This window comes from Triticum dicoccoides, chromosome 2B, assembly GCF_002162155.2.
Source record: "Triticum dicoccoides isolate Atlit2015 ecotype Zavitan chromosome 2B, WEW_v2.0, whole genome shotgun sequence".
Lineage (NCBI taxonomy): Eukaryota > Viridiplantae > Streptophyta > Magnoliopsida > Poales > Poaceae > Triticum > Triticum dicoccoides.
In genome coordinates this window covers 397116702-397128843 of record NC_041383.1, presented here as the reverse complement: position 1 = coordinate 397128843, position 12142 = coordinate 397116702, and positions in this window count along the sequence as shown.

Genomic DNA, 12142 nt, shown 5'->3' with positions numbered 1-12142 from the left:
CTCGCGCTGCCATCACCGCCGCTTGCCACCGTCGCCGGAGACGCCGCCCGAGCAGCCGAGCCCTGCCGCCGAATCGCCGCCGCCCCTCACCACCCCGCCGGAGTGCCTCGCCGAGGTACTGCCCGAGCCGCCGCCGCCGGACCGATTTATTTTAGAAAACCACTTCGGTTTTTTTTTTCTTCAGAAAAACCCTAGATTCATATTTTATAGATCGGTTTTTTTTCTTGGCTTATTTATTTAGGAGCGTTCGCTCATTCGTTCGTTTTAACGAACGTATCCGTCGTTTAGCTCCAGATAACGAACATTCGTTCGTTAATCTGTTCGTCGTTTTTCTTTTTCTCGGGTTTATTCCGTGATTTTTCTGATCGCGATTTCTGATCCGATTTTCGTTTTAGTTTATCTTTTCGCTCGTTTATCGGAATCAGGCGATTCAAGCGCCTAGAGTTTCGTCTCGAAACCCTCTTTCCGAATAATCTAACTCAAACAAGTTTTGCTTCTGTAAAATTTGAGTTAGGTCCAGATTAATAATCGAATTTTGTTTCTTTCGCCGTTTGAGTTTTGTTTCTTCGTTTGATTTGATTCTTTTTGCAAACCGGAGTTCTTAAGTTGAACTTTCTGGTTAGATCTCTTATTCGAGTTTTACCCATGCATTAGATGAGTACTTATTGTATGCTTGTTTGCTTGTTTGTTTGCGACAGAGTACCCGGATTGCGCCGCTTGCTACTTCGAATCCCTAGGTTTCGCGGATCATCAGCAAGGCAAGTAACACTTTGATCATACCTCCTTACTACCCAGTTTTTATGCATTAGATAAATCCTCAAACAATTGCATGATTAGGATCTGATTAATATGTGGGTTTTGGGGAAGTAGATGAGGTAGTACCTATTACCTGTTTTATTATCAAACCCTTGGGAGTTACTTCTACGTTTGCTTATTATGCCATGTTATGCTAGTAGACGTGGATTGGGTGAGTGAATTTTTCCATGACAGATGTGAGATTGTTAATTAATGGTTTATTTAAGGTGGCAACTTTAATACACATCTGGGTGGATTGAGGCACTTGGGTATTCCAGGATTGCCTGTTTGTTTTTGGACCGCCACCCAGGCTCAAAGGGATCATAAGATTATTCATGCTAGAAACTTCCGTGTGCAGCCACATGCTATTATGGGCTGTAGCATAGTTGATTAAGTCGTGCGAACTCTTACAGTGGTAGACTAGCAGATATAGGGGAAAGTAGGTGTACAGGTCTACCCATCGTAAGGTGCTAGCACTTCTGAAAGACTATGTCTCGGTCATCCGTTTCTCAAACACCATGTAGTGCGAGAAAACCAACGGAGGAGATCGAGTCATGTGGGTAAAAGTGCGCAAACCTCTGCAGAGTGTATAAACTAATCATGATTAGCCGTGTCCCCGGTTATGGACGTCTTGAGTATCTAGTACTTGGATTATCATGTGAATCTCATCATGTTACTTTAATTAATATTGTTGGGTTTGTTTAATGATGATGCTCAATTGGGATTGAGAATGCTATCAACCATTCTCAATGTTTAACAACCACCATGATAGTTAAATAAATTTATTCCTTTGCAGTAGGAAAAAACTGGCTTTACGCAAAACTGTAACCATAGAGCTATCCACCAAGCCAAATATGCATGTAGTATAGATTTATTCTTTCATTACTCTCTATGTGTTATTTTGCCAGCATATTCCATGTGCTGACCCGTTTTCGGGCTGCAACGTTCATGTTGCAGACTTTTCAAACGACGAGTAAGATGCCTTAGGATCGTGGTTCTATACTCAGTGATGCCGTTGGAGTTGATGGAGTCACTTATCTTCCAAGCCTTCCACTATTATCGTTATTAGATGGCCTTAAGCCATATTTATTGTAATAAGTTCTCTTTGGAGACATTCGATGTAATAAGTGTGTGATTGCTACTCTGTTATAAATCCTTCAAGTATTGTGCGTGTCAGCATTACTGATCCAGGGATGACACTGATGCACAGAGATCAGACTGTTTGAGGTCTGGTCGCTACAAGATGGTATCAGAGCACACGCTGACTGTAGGACACGACCACTAAGCTAAAGCCCTAGATCACTACTCTCTTTCTTCTCATTTTTAACTCCTCATCTTTTCTACTCTTTTAGGATGGCGGATGCAAAGAACAAGTTCATGCAACCGGATGAAGATACACCCTTTGGACGACACCTGAAGGAAGTTACCAAGTACCTGAAGATCGGAGTACCAAGCTTCACCAGAACCTACAACGCCACTATACATGAAGAGGAGCATTGGATGATTCAAGGTCAAGTTCCAGGAAGGACGTTCATGCCAGTCACTGGGCCCATAGAGTTTTCCTTTGATGCACCAACCTGGAGTTTAGGGAAGAGCGTGGTAGCTCACATCACCATGGGGCGTATTAGAGAAGTTTATCACAAGGAGCTTAAGGATACTACCTACCAGATTTGTGGGCGCCGAGATGAGCAATGGGAGATGATCAACACCAGGAAAGACAGATCAATTGCAGCTTTCATCCAGGAGTTAAACCAACACATTCAACACCAAGAGAACCATATGTGTGCAGGCATGATGGATCTGAAGAAATCCATGACTAAGATCACGGGACTGGAGGAAGAACTCAAGTCTACACGCGATGGATATGAGGAGGAAGTAGCAACGCTAGTCGAGAAGAATGATGATCTGAAGAAGAAGCTAAGAGTGTTCATGGGATTTCCAGCAACTGGAGAAGACGAAGATTGCACTTGCCCTGAGAACTACATCATCATCGACGACACCGACTCAGATCCAGATGATAGTGATGATGAGTATGTTGATGAAGCCGGAGCAGATATCATGGAGTCTTCATCGGAGCAGTTTTTCTAGTAGACCACCATAAAAGTAGTAGAATTTCCCTCCATGTATCTAGTATAGTTCGAGCACTTTTGTAACGATAGATCGACCGTTGTATGCCCTTGCTTGTTTGAATGAAGTGTTTTGATTGCTATTTGTCTCATGTGCATATGGGTAGTGTCGTGGATTTGTCACGGCAGGTGTCCTAGCGAAAGGACTTAGTCGTGGAGCCATCGCTACGAGTTTACTTGAAGGGGTTAAAGCGGACACAAAGACACGAGGGTTTTATACTAGTTCGGCCCCTTCGATGAAGGTAACAGCCTACGTCTAGTTGTGGTGGAATTGATATGATCTCGATGGCTAGGGAGCAAACAAGCTTTGCCTAGGCTCGAGTTGTTGTTGTCTATCTTGAACCGCCGCCGGGTCGTCCCCTTATATACACGGGTGACGCCCGTCGGTCCATAGAGTCCCAGCCGGTTCATATTCGTATCCCGGTCGGTATCTCTCTATTCCTAACTTACAATACAAGTTATACATCAGGTCGGTTTACAGCTACAGATTCTAGACCGACTATAGGCCTTGGGCCTTCACCTGCTTATACCACTATGAAGTTAACCCGGCCCAAGTAGGCCGGTTTACGCCCAGTGGTAATATCCCCAACATTAGGCCCCAGATTGATTTGAACTGGTTCATGTCAATCCTTCACACCATCTTGCGTCTTGGATGTCTTCTGTTAATTGGCAAATCTCCATGTCGTCATCATTTTTGGTTGCTGTAAACCGGCATGACATCATCAGTTTTGGCTACTATAAACCGGCATGACGTCATTATGAAATTCGTAACGCCCTCTTAATGACAGCTCCTGGATTCGCGCGTTTGACCTAGCTCAGTTGCCTTATAAATAAGACCGAAGGGTCATTTCCTTTCTCTTCCCCTTCGTCCCTTCTTCTTCTTCTTCCTCACGTCGCCGGCTTTGGAGCTCCGCCACCACCGTCGACCTCTGCCTCATCTCAGGCCGCTGCATCAACCTGTACGTACCAGAGTGTTGCGGCGTCTTTCCGCATCTTCTCCGTTCCGGCAAGTCCTCTCTCCTTCTTAACCTAGATCTGTTCTTAGGGTTTCATGTTCTTGCTATGTTCATTGCGTGTTCATGGCTGTTCTCTGTCCTTGAATGCATCTGTGAACTTTTACTGTGCTTAATAGCGATCCCTTTAGTATCCGCTTGCTATTTCTCATCCAAGCTCATAAATCTCCTGCACATATCTGCTCGATAGTTCACTTCTGTTTCCGCCTTAGTCTTCGAAATTTTTCCTGTTTTTTATGAGCTTGCTGTAGATCCGCGGCTGTAACATAATTTTGTGAAACTTGTTTCTGCATAACCAGTTATCCATAGTTTCAATTGCTTCTGATGCTTAGGCCAGGCGGTTTAACTTCACCATAGAGAAAAAGTTACTAGACCGGTATATATGTCATTAGTCCCCTGGTTGAACCGCCAGAATCCATCTGATGCTGCGTTGTAGAAGACCGGTTTATGAGTACTGCCCCCGGTTTACCGTAATTAGATCAACACCGTTTCATCCGGCATGTTCTTGAATCGGATCACTTATTTCTTGTAGATCTCGTCATGGCCAAACAAGTGTACGAGTGCAACTGGGTTCCCTCCCGTGTCACAGAATCACAGCTGAACGATCTAGTCCTGATTGGCGCTTTGGATAGCAAAGATACGATTCATTGGAGGGTTCCTGGAGATGAATGTCCTCCTACACCCCAGGAAGGAGAGGTCGTGGTCTTCACAGATCATATGGCCCGGGGCTTCAAACCGCCCGGCTCCAAATTTTATCGGGATGTATTAGCCAACTTTCAACTCCGCCCACAGGATATTGGCCCCAACTCCGTCACCAATCTATGCCATTTTCAAGTACTTTCTGAGGCATACCTTCAAGAGGAGCCTTCCGTCGAGTTATTTAGAGATCTTTTTCATCTGAACCGCCGTACTGAATTCACTGACGGCCCTAATACCGAACTGGGCGGTATGGCCATTCAGAAGAGGAAAGAAATCACATACCCTCACGTCAAACTCCATACGCACCCCAAAGAATGGAACGTAACTTGGTTTTATTGCAAGGATACATCTCCTGACAATGAAAATCCCTTGCCTGGCTTCCGTCCAGAACGGCTCAGCAACACTCACCCTTTTCCACAAAGGCTAAGCGCCAAGGAGAGAATTAAATATGCTCCTCAACTGTCCAAGCTCCGGGCCTTCATGGCCAATGGTTTAACAGGAATAGACCTTGCACGCTGCTGGATACCATGGAGCATTTTGCCTCTAAGCCGGCGCCCAAATTTGATGTGTGAGTATACTGATAGTGTCGATGACCCACTCCGACACACTAAAATCCAACTCCCTGAGGACGAAGTCACAGAATCTGTGAAAAAGATGCTGAATGAACCGGAGCACCTCTGTGCTCAAACCGGTCTGCTTCCTTACTGCACCACCAACAAACCGCCAGCGGTAATATTTCAATTGCTCTATTGTTGAACCGGTTTACTATTTTATACGTTCAACGTTTTAAATGCTGCTGATCCAGGGTGATAATCCGTTCTGGAGTAAAAAACTTCCTCAAGACAAAACAGAGAAGGCAGGACGGCCAACCCGGCCCAAGACCAAGGTTATCAAGAAACCAGCTCATAAGAGAAAAACCACCGCTTCTTCTGACCCAGCTATTGATGATGATGTGGGTAATCTGGATCTTGAGGTAGAACTTGATTCACTTGGCTTACTTTTTACACGCCTTATTGATGATGATGTTTGTCAGGATGACGCTGAAGCCAGCAATGCGGTTTTCGTTGAGGTAACCGTTCTCTCTTCCGATTCAGAAATCTTGCCTTTGCCAAAATTTCGCCGGGCAAACCGGAAAGTTAAATTTTCTCATCCTCTTGCTTATCTAGATTCCCAATTTCTTATGAAGACCCAGCAACATGAAGCTCGCCGCACAACCCGGCACAGTGGCCAGGTAGTTACCTCTGCCGGTTTACCAAGCAGTCCGGTTCGAAAACGCCGCTCCGAGGTCTCCGACCTTTTTATTGATTTAAATCGTAAAGCGGGTTTCTTCCGTCAACCTCTTAATCCACCCGACTCCGATTATCAGGTCACTTCTCATTCATCATCTAGTGAATCGTCGGCCACCAAGTTAAACCGAACATATGCTTCCAGTATACTGCGCAATGGTTTACACTTTTCCTTAATTTTTATCTTTTCTTCCAGGGCTAAACCGAAACCAAGCAAGAAGGCCCGCTTGGATAAAGCGGCTGAAGAAAATGTGGCCCCAGAACATGACCAAGCGCCGGATCGTGAAATGTTTACTTCTGAAGATATCCCCAATGATCCTCCTCTACAAGACAACATTATCCCTGAAGAAGGTCTTATTAATACTCCAGCGTCTGCTGATCCGCCTGCCAGCTCTGTCCAGATTGAGAAATCCCACACTCCTGCTGACAAAATGGCCGCACCAACCCAAACCGGCGAGTCAAAAGATGATGATGTTGTGATTACCGGTGTAGGCCGCTCTGAACCCGGGAATCCTGCCACCCTTACCAGGCATACCATGAAAGAGGATTCTTCCCCTTTGAACAAAGGAAAATGGGATGTTGAATTAGAAACATATGCCGCTCTAAATGCTCAAGATCTTCACTCTGGCTATTTGAACTGGCTTTACACTAGCCGTGACTGTGAAGCTGGCCTGGTCAAAATGATGAGGGATAAATTTGAGGTAAATTCCTTCTTTCTTTTCTGCCATTGCATTCATCCCGGTAGCCCCCAAGGGCCGGTTTGTAACCTTGGTCAAACCGGGACTTGATCCTGAATATATATTTTTTGAAATCCGTCGGCATAACCCTCGAGGGCCGGTTTAGCATAAGCAAACCGGGGCTAAAAAATAAAAAGCTGTCTTTAGAACATAACTTGATCAAATAGCCATTAGCTCCCAAGTGCCAAGTTAAATACTTGTATTGAGCTTGGGACTTTGTAATCGAGCAATATACAAAAAATTGAAGGTACATTAGCCCCCAAGTATCAGGCATATAACTTTGTTATGTGGTTGATACTTCAATTTCTTGGCTCGCCTGTGCAAAGCTTTAAAATGCCATCTGTATGCAGGCTAAGATTAAAATCAAGGAGGACCGGATTGCCGATTTGCAGGAGGCCCTGAAGACCCAGCAAGCTGAAACAGATAAAACCAAGCAAGAATTAACCAGCGCTTTGAACACTGCGGAACGGCTGAAAGAAAGTTTCAAGAAAGAGCGGGCTGACTGGGCCACTGAGAAGGCCGGTTTAACCAAAAGAGCAGAACATGCTGAAGCGGCCCTTAAACCGGTGGTGGATGAACTGACGGCCGTACAGCGACAAATACACTCTATGACTGCTGCAATCTTTGGTAAACTCCTTGTAACTTCTGTGATGAATTTGAATCTTCTGTATCGTAAGTCCGGTTTGAGACCATTCCAATCTTGTTGTAGGCACACGTATTGAGCACTTAGGAAATGATGTGCGGAAGAAATTGAAAGCTGCCTACACCTTGGTAGAACAATTGTATACCGGAGCCCAACGGATCATCACCACAGCTTCTCACAACAACCCGGCACCCTCTTTAATCCAGGACACTCTTAGCAAGTTGTCAATGCTTCCAGCCCGGATTGAGGAGCTGAAAAAATCCGCTGCCCGAACCGGAGCCATCAATGCCTTAATCCGGGCAAAGGCATGGGTGCCTGACTTTGATCCTGTGGAAGCAGCTCAAGGCTATCCCAGTCTGAAAGAAGATGGCTCTGAGTTCAACGAAGAAGATTTAAGGGCCATAAACCGTGCAGTGCGCCCTCTTGCTTGCCAGTTAGCTGAAGAGGCAGATTTGACGCATTATCAAGCGCAATATAACAATCAAAACAAGCGAGTGCCTGCCCCAACTATTGAAGCGGAGAATCTGATTCCTCCAATCCGTAAGCACACTTACGCCCCTGATATTGAACCGTCTTCCCTGATCCATGAAGAAGCTGTTTTCCAAGCTTTAATGGGAATCGACTGGACCACTGTTGATTTCCAGCCAATGGGTAGAGACGAGGAAGCTGAAGCGGCGGAGGATGAGGAGCAGGCTTGAACCGGAAGCCGGTTTGAAGAACTATCTGCAACATCCTTCCACAAAAACAATGATTTTGTTTGGGCACCATGCTGCCTTGTAATAGGATAGTTAAAACTTCTGCCTGGAATATGCCTTCGTGCATAAGTACTGAAGCTTTTGCTTGAAAAACTTTAATTCCTATTTCCTGCAATCAGAAAAATTTGAACTGCCATGTTTGGGTATAAAGCTGGCTTATCCAAGCCTGAAGCGGTGGTTTTTATAAACCATTACCGTCAAAAAGGGAGAAAGTAGCCCCCGTACAAACCGTACTGACTTAATATGAGCCCCCTGGTTACTCCATGATGTGAACAGGGAAAAGGTAAACCGGGCAGAATCCTCCGGATTAGAAGGGGGACCAAAAATCATTGGCTGACCCGGAAGAAATATACTTGTTGACATAAAGAAATCCAACAAAAAACGAACAAACCATGGAAGCAAAAGTAATAAAGAAAACCATTTGCAAAAATATGCTATACTGAGCTGTTCAGATGGCATTACCATGGTCGGACAGGATCAAGGCCCCCAATAGGAGTGACAATGATGCAGGTCAGCCAGGTCCCCAAATGACTCATGGCATATATGCCAGATCAAGAGGCGTAGCAATGGCTCGGGCCCGACCATGCTCCCAAATGATTTTGTGGCCTTAGGCCGACCAAGAGGCGTGACTGGTTCAGACTTGACCAAGTCCCCAAATGATCTGGTGGCTGTCGCCTATCAAAGGGTGTTCGTTGGTTCGGACACGACCAAGGCCCCCAGTGATATATAAAAACAAATATCAAGGGGTAAACCGGAGGCCGCTTTTAAACAGAACCACTCCGTGTAACCTCGCATGATGAGACAGACAGAGACCCCGCTTCAGCTGAGGCTCCGGTTTAATATATCAAAGATAATATATACATTGTCATGATATGTACATAGATAGAGCCAATGGCTCAAGTATAGTAAGGCCGAAGATGAGCTATATTCCACGGTCTGCCGGTCTCCTCCTCTGATGTACGTGAGTCTTGATGCTCTCGAATATCAATCAGATAATACGACCCGTTGTGCAGATTCTTGCTGACTATGAAAGGTCCCTCCCAAGTGGGGATAACTTGTGCATATCTGTTTGATCTTGGATGAATCGAAGCACCAAATCTCCTTCTTGAAAAGTTCTGGTTCTAACCCGGCGACTGTGATAGCGACGAAGATCTTGTTGGTAAATCACCGAACGGGCAGCCGCTATATCACGCTCCTCGTCCAATAGGTCCAAAGCATCTTTTCGTGCTGTCTCATTGTCTGCTTCAACATAAGCTGCCACCCGAGGCGAATCGTGCCGGATGTCACTAGGGAGAACTGCCTCTGCTCCATAGACCATGAAAAATGGCGTGTATCCTGTGGACCGGTTTGGCGTAGTATTGATACTCCATAATACAGACGGCAGCTCTTCAACCCAACATCCTGGTGTTCTTTGCAATGGGACCAAAAGCCGGGGTTTGATGCCTCGCAAGATTTCCTGATTAGCTCGTTCTGCTTGTCCATTGGACTGGGGGTGTGCCACTGACGACACATTAAGTCGGATGTGCTCACGTTCACAGAACTCCTTCATAGCGCCCTTGGATAAATTGGTACCATTATCAGTAATGATACTGTGTGGAAAACCAAACCGGAAAATCACCTTCTTGATGAACTGTACCGCTGTTGCTGCATCACACTTGCTAACAGGCTCTGCTTCAACCCACTTGGTAAATTTATCAACTGCCACCAAAAGGTGAGTTTTCTTATCCTTGGATCTTTTAAAAGGTCCAACCATGTCTAGCCCCCAAGTTGCAAACGGCCATGTTATTGGGATCATCCTCAATTCCTGAGCTGGCACATGAGCACGCCTTGAAAATTTCTGACATCCATCACACCGTTTAACCAAGTCCTCCGCGTCAGCATGCGCTGTCAACCAGTAGAACCCGTGACGAAACGCCTTTGCAACCAGAGACTTTGAACCGGCGTGGTGCCCACAATCCTCTTCATGGATTTATCTTAAGATTTCACAGCCTTCCTCAGGAGAAACACAACGTTGAAACGCCCCTGATACACTGCAATGATGTAATTCACCATTGACAATCGTCATAGACTTGGATCGCCGGACTATCTGCCTGGCCAGAATCTCATCCTCTGGCAACTCCCCCCTTGTCATGTACGCAAGATAAGGAACTGCCCAATCCGGAATAACACGCAGGGCTGCCACCAATTGGGACTCCGGATCAGGAATAGCCAAATCCGCTTCACCTGGGAGCTTGACTGACGGATTGTGCAACACATCCAAAAAGACGTTAGGCGGAACCGGTTTACGCTGAGAGCCCAACCGGCTTAAAGCATCCGCCGCTTCATTCTTCCGACGGTCCACATGATCCACTTGATAACCCTTGAAACAACCTGCAATATTATCCACTTCCCGACGGTATGCAGCCATGAGCGGGTCTTTAGAGTCCCAAGTGCCGGACACCTGTTGAGCCACTAGGTCCGAGTCACCAAAACACTTAACCCGGCTTAAATTCATCTCTTTAGCCATCCGTAGACCATGGAGCAAGGCTTCATACTCAGCTGCATTATTAGTACAAGGGAACATTAAGCGGAGAACATAACAGAACTTATCACCTCGTGGGGAAGTTAATACGACTCCAGCCCCCGAGCCTTCCAATTGCCTGGATCCGTCAAAATGAATGGTCCAATATGTGTGATCCGGCTTCTCCTCTGGTGCCTGTAATTCTGTCCAATCATTGATAAAATCAACAAGTGCTTGAGACTTCACTGCCGTCCGAGGCATGTACTTCAGTCCGTGCGGCCCCAGCTCTATAGCCCACTTGGCAATTCGGCCAGTCGCCTCCCGATTCTGTATAATATCACCCAAGGGAGCTGAACTGACCACTGTGATGGGGTGCCCTTGAAAATACTGCTTCAACTTCCGACTGGCCATAAAAACACCATAGACCAGCTTCTGCCAATGCGGATACCTTTGCTTGGATTCAATCAGCACCTCACTGATATAATAAACCGGCCGCTGAACCGGATATTCCTTGCCTGCCTCTTTGCGCTCCACCACAATAGCCACGCTAACTGCCCGAGCATTAGCTGCTACGTATAATAATAGTGGCTCCTTGTCGACCGGAGCTGCAAGAACAGACGATTGGCTAACTGCCGCTTCAGGTCCTCAAATGCCTTGTCAGCAGCTGGACTCCAGACGAAATTGTCTGTCTTCCTCAGCATTTGGTACAAAGGGATAGCCTTCTCCCCGAGGCGGCTGATAAACCGGCTCAGCGCAGCGATTTGGCCCGCCAAACGCTGAACATCGTTGATACACTCCGGTTTAGCTAGAGATGTAATAGCCGTAATCTTCTCCGGATTAGCCTCAATTCCTCTGTTAGACACCAAGAAACCCAGTAACTTGCCTGCTGGAACACCAAAAACACACTTGGCCGGATTAAGCATCATCCTGTAAGCTCGCAAGTTGTCAAAGGTCTCCTTCAAATCATCCACCAGTGTCTCCTTCTGCCTTGATTTTACTACAATATCATCCACATATGCGTGCACATTGCGGCCGATCTGCTCATGCAGGCAATTCTGTACACACCGTTGATAGGTGGCTTGGGCACTCTTGAGCCCGAAGGGCATAGATACATAGCAGAAGGCTCCAAAGGGAGTGATGAATGCTGTTTTCTCCTGGTCCTTAACCGCCATCTTGATCTGATGATATCCAGAGTATGCATCCAAAAAACTCAAACGCTCACAACCCGCCGTGGCATCAATGATCTGATCAATACGGGGGAGGGCAAAAGGGTCTGCCAGACAGGCTTTGTTAAGATCTATGTAATCCACACACATACGCCAAGTGCCGTTTTTCTTAAGAACCAGCACCGGATTAGCAAGCCACTCTTGATGGAACACCTCAATAATAAACCCAGCTGCTAAAAGCCTGGCCACTTCCTCTCCAATGGCCTTGCGTCTTTCTTCGTTAAACCGGCGGAGGAACTGTTTCACCGGTTTATACTTAGGATCCACATTAAGAGTGTGCTCAGCGAGTTCCCTCGGTACACCTGGCATGTCAGACGGCTTCCATGCAAAAATGTCCCGATTCTCACGGATGAACTCGATGA